The sequence below is a fragment of the Papaver somniferum genome, chromosome 6, assembly GCF_003573695.1.
Source record: "Papaver somniferum cultivar HN1 chromosome 6, ASM357369v1, whole genome shotgun sequence".
Taxonomy (NCBI): domain Eukaryota; kingdom Viridiplantae; phylum Streptophyta; class Magnoliopsida; order Ranunculales; family Papaveraceae; genus Papaver; species Papaver somniferum.
Genome location: NC_039363.1, coordinates 43,642,907 through 43,648,357, shown reverse-complemented (window position 1 = coordinate 43,648,357; position 5,451 = coordinate 43,642,907). Strand labels below are relative to the sequence as shown.

General features: G+C 32.3%; 1 long non-coding RNA gene across 1 annotated transcript; it reads left to right on the top strand.

Annotated features, from left to right (window-relative positions):
• Nucleotides 1–1,288: 1,288 nt before the first annotated feature.
• Nucleotides 1,289–3,054, top strand: LOC113285615. Its single transcript, XR_003328795.1, has 2 exons — nucleotides 1,289–2,066; nucleotides 2,344–3,054. It is a non-coding gene; the product is annotated as an uncharacterized LOC113285615 (long non-coding RNA).
• Nucleotides 3,055–5,451: the final 2,397 nt, after the last annotated feature.

Genomic DNA, 5,451 nt, shown 5'->3' with positions numbered 1-5,451 from the left:
AAATTGAAAAATATCGCCATTGCTCAAATAACTCGGACTCATAATCTAAATCATTAATTGAAACTTAACAAGTTAAACATACCTTGAAAGTTATATAATCGACTTGATCTTAATTATTTTATTGTTTGGTTTCAAAAGTTACAACAAAAACCCAAAAATGACGAATCTATATCTTCTTCTACTTCTTTCATCATCAATTGTTTTATTCTTCTCTTCGTAAATGATAACCATGCATCTTCTGGACCAGTTCCCCTTTTTTCATCATCTGTAATTCTTCTAACTAAAAACCTAATTCTTAAACTAAAGATAAACAATGAAAAATCACTGAAATTTAAAACTCAATCTCGATTTCTACGTATTGTGCTCAAAACCCTAGTTTTTGAGATAAAAATTGATACTAGAAAAAGAAAATCGCCGGAGCTCTCTTGTCTGATGGAAATTGAAAAGAAAATAAATAAGATCTAACCTATAGTATTCAGAAGGTTGTTTTTGACATTTAGAAAATTCGTTCCTAGAACCTGCACATGTTTTGGATCCTGGAATAAAGCTTTATGTCCAAAATTTTAGAGTTTTCTAGACCACCAATTAAACTAGCTTTAGCGGATGGACCTTCCACAAACATGGCCACCAATATAGGACCAATCTGTAATTCCTAGTAGGAATTACTATTTTTATTATTTTATTAGTACTCACTTTCTATTTTTGGTTGTTTTCCGGATATGCGCATAAAACCCAAGATTACAAGAATTGGAGGTTAAATGGTCAAAATGGGTAGTGGCATCAGACATGAAGGTGAATGGCAATTCCCTCCAGTACGACGTCCTAGAATTATCCCCAAGATTTGGAACGACTACTATGTATATTGATGGTTTCATGATATCATCGGGTGGATAAGATGGATAAGTACGACATATACTAATTTGGTCGTCAACTATGAGAATATATGTAAGCTTCTTGATAGAAATGTGTGCAATAAAGGATCTCAGGGATTAATTGCATACCAAGTTACTAACAGCACATGGAGTAAGAAATGGGAACATCCGGATAGATATCCATTTCACAGTGATTTTGAGACCATTGTTGGCTGTAATACGTTGTTGGCCAATCTAAGCGTAAACACTTACGGCTAAGAAAGATGTGGAAATTTTATAAATGACACTCCTTCTCACACGTTTCACAAATACCCTTGCATCATTATAATTATATCCTCCCGTGTTTTCGAAGGAAATTGATTTTCTTTATCATTCCATAAATGACCTTTTATGTATTAACGAAGACAAAAAGGAAACTCAATTGTTTCCTCCATTATATTTCAAATCCGAAAAGAGTCTTTCTTTTCGCTCTCCTCCTCTTTCAGCCTACCACCATCACCACCTCTACCACCATCTTCGTCGTCTTCGCCACCATCTCCGCACCAACCACCTCAATCAATCTACCCCTTTGATGATTTCGATTTCCAGCGTGTTTAAGATCTTTACATTAATGGTGCATTTCAAACAGAACTTGTTAAAGTCTTTTGTATTTGATTTCTAACAGATCGAAATTGGCGAGGTACGTATCAACGTTGAAGAACAAAAGAGAAATCTTCTTTGCATCTTCATAAGATGAGACGCAGAAATTAAAAGTTCATCTTCTTAAATTATCTAAGATTTAGGATATAGGTCGATCTGATTTTAGATTTCAATTTCACGTAAAAAAAATTTTTTACAGAATTTATCAATAAGTGGATCTGAAGATTCAGTCATCATAAAAAATTAAAAGATACTTCGATCTTGGTTTTGATTTTTTTGGTGTTGACTCAACATGATTTCTTCGTTTATTTTGATTTTAATTGAGCTCTTGATTATAATTCATTTCTGAAACAAGCAAATGATAGTTAGTTTGTACTAGTGAGTTTGGTGGTGCTGATGGTGATAGAAGCATTGGGTATTGTTATTGTTGTTGTTGTTGTTATGGTGGTGGTGGTGGAAGGTGTTGTTACAACGGTGGTGGTGGATGTTTGTTGCATTGCAGGTGATGGTGGTGGTTTTTATTGTAGTAGTGAGGGTGGTGGCGTATTTTTTAAGGTATCAACTACTGTTGCTGACACCACTTTTGGGATCAACTCATGTTGTTGACACCATTTTTATGGGATCAACTACTATTGTTGATCCCATTTATGAATTAATTCATATTGTTCACATCATTAGTATAGTCATGCTTGTAGTTTAAATCATGTTTGTTAAAAAAATTAGATACTTTGTAGTACGAGTACCTAAAATGCTCTTCATATTGTGTATTGCCTCTCTTACATCAACATTATAAAGACTAGTGTGCTTATGGATTTCGTTTTTTGTGGTTTAGGTACTGCCTCTCTTCATATTGGTGGCTTTTGTTGGGATGTTGGAATCAACAATGGATATTGACTTATTTTGCAACTATTTTAGCTTCACGAGCATATATGGGAACTACTACATTGGGGATTATGCATGTATCAGGTTCTGAAATCACCAACAATGCATGATATTAATAATTTATGGGATCAACTCCTACTGTTGATATCATTTTTATGAGATCAACTATTATTGGGATTCAACAAAAGGGATCCACTCCTGTTGTTTACTCCATTTTTATGGGATCAACTACTGTTGTTGACAACATTTCCTTGGATTAGTATAATTATGCCTGTAGTTTAAATGCTTTGATTTTTATAGATGTAAATTTTTCAAAATGTTGAGTTTGTGGTGCAATGGTAGCATGACTGATTCCAAGTCAGACGATGGATGTTCGACTCACGCCAAATTCACTCATTCATATATGTCATCTTGTATCAAACTTTGGTTGTTGCAGTCCATAGATGGTTATTCCAGAGGTTATATTTTGCAATTGTCAGATAACGATTTGGATTTGAGATTTTTTGATTCACTGCTCTAGAACGAAAGTGCTTAACGATTAGGTTTCATACTTTTTGGATGTTTCTTTCTTTTTTATATGCTTTTTTGGTTTGGAGTTGTTTGTTATGTTTTGTAACGACATACATTCTGGTTTGTTTTTATGAATTTTATTTTTGTGTTTCTTAAGGATATGTCAGTTTGCAGATTCCAGGTTTATTGGTTTTTATAGAAACATACTTATATAAATATGTTGATCTCATTTTTTGTGGATCAACTTCCATTGTTGATCCCACTTAAAGAGATCAACTTTCGTTGTTGACCCATTCACTGGGATCAACTTTGATTGTTGACACAAGAAAAGAACTGGAATATGTATTAGTAAAGTTATTTTTGAACTTTTATTTTTTGGATCAACTTCGGTTGTTGACGCCAAATTTTAACGGCGGTGGTGGTTGAAACAGCGGCGGCGGTGGCAACAATGATAATGGTGGTGGAGGTGGTGAAATATTAGTGGCGATGGTGAAATATTAGTGGTGGTTGTAGTTAGTAAGTGGTGGTGGTGGCGATGTTGGTAGTGGTGGAATGGTGGTGGTGGTAGTGGTTTTAAAATAAGAAAAAAAATTGTTAATGGATAAGGATAAGGTTTATAAATGAAAATAATTATAAATGAGGGTATTAAGGTAATCTATTTATTAATGGATAAGGTTTTTAAATGATAGGGGTATTTATTGTTGTATAAGGGTATATTTGTTGGGTGTCAAAACTAGGGATATTTAATTAATATACCCAAAAAAGATTCGTAAAAGTATGTTAGTGATAGAACACGTTGTCATTCACTAATGACGTGTTAATTTGGAGATATAGATAACACGTGAATGCCTAAGGCCAAAGGAAAAAAGATGAACCAGTAAAGTTGGTTTTTTTTCAAGAGAAAACTATTGTAAACTTTGTACTATATGGATTTAATATTAAAAAACTTCACAAAATGGATCCTTCACTATCAAACTCATATTTTCAGATTTTGTTATTTCTAGACTCACAATTTTTAATGTTGGGGCTAAATTTTGAATTTTCACAAAAGGGTGACGTCATCAGTTTTTTAATATAAAAAATAACCTCCAGTATATATGTTAGTATTTCTTTGTTTAACAAAAACAAAAAACTGAACTTCAGATCAAGTCTCTTCTCTCTATCTAATCCCACCGATGATTCTTTCTTTATGAAATTCAAAAATGAATTCAAATCTTGTGAAATCGAATCGTTTCTTCACATTCGTTCATTGTTCAACTCAATTCTTCTGAAATAAGTTACCAATTTTTTCATTCCTTTCAATACAACATTACTAGCTTTCCGGAATGTACTTTTTAAAGATACTTTTTCGCTCTTGTAGTTAACCCAATTGGATTTATCTATTTCACCAAATCCAATATCGCGTCGTTCACACCACACAACAAAACAACATAATCAATATGTTGTGTGCTTATCAATTACACAACATCAATCATGCTATAATGCGGTGTGTAACATTACTTTACAGATGCATATGAATGCGTAACTTCAGAGTACACAAGCTATTTTGGCATATGTAACATCAAATTACATATATATATGCATCTATGGGATCATATTTCTCTAAGCATTTTCATAACATGTGTATCCTGAATCCAAAGCATATACAATGTGTAAACAGAAGCTACACTATGCATTTCTTGCATATGTAACTTTAAGCTACTCATGAACAAGTCAAAAATATGCATATACAATATATAACCAGAAGTTACACTTACATATGTAACATTAGGTTTTTCATTGGCATCTGTAACATCAATACAAACCAACATTTACAACATCTTTTCAAACAACAAAGAAACCCCAAAAATCAGACTAGAACATTTTTTAAACTTTGTTTTATACATTGTTTATAATCAAAGAAGAAGAAACCCTAATAATCGGATTAGAAGTAACATGATATCTCATCATTCGATTCATTTTTTAATTCCTTTCATCTTTTCTCAGACTCGAAATTGGTTTGATTGATTTACTTCGAGTATCTTTTCCTGCTACTTCACTTTGTATCAGTAAGAATATCGACAAAAACAACAACATGAATAAGAACATTTGTAACAAAAATTTATCAAAAACAAATTTACGTTGTAAATAAACCTTAAAAAGAAAATTTTATACACAAAAATTACCTAGATTCAAAGGAGAAATCGATTGATTCAAAAAACGAATCATGTTTTGTTCTTCTTCTCTGATCTTTAAAAATTGAATTCAAACGAAAAATCAAAACCTAAAAATCAAATAAAAGAAGTTGTATATCAACATGAACTAATCGGTAAGAACAAGAACATAGATCAACACAAGAACATAAAAATCGAACAAGATACACCTGATAAGATTTCATCTTCTAGTTTTTCGATCTTGATTATTATGATTGAAACAAGAAGAAGAAAAAATACAACCAAATCTGAAATATTCGAAGATATGGAGTTTTTTTTTTTAATAAGCAAAGGCCTTCAAAAAGGAAAACAATCTACCTCAACTGTTGGGGATAGTCGAGCAGGAGAACAAGACT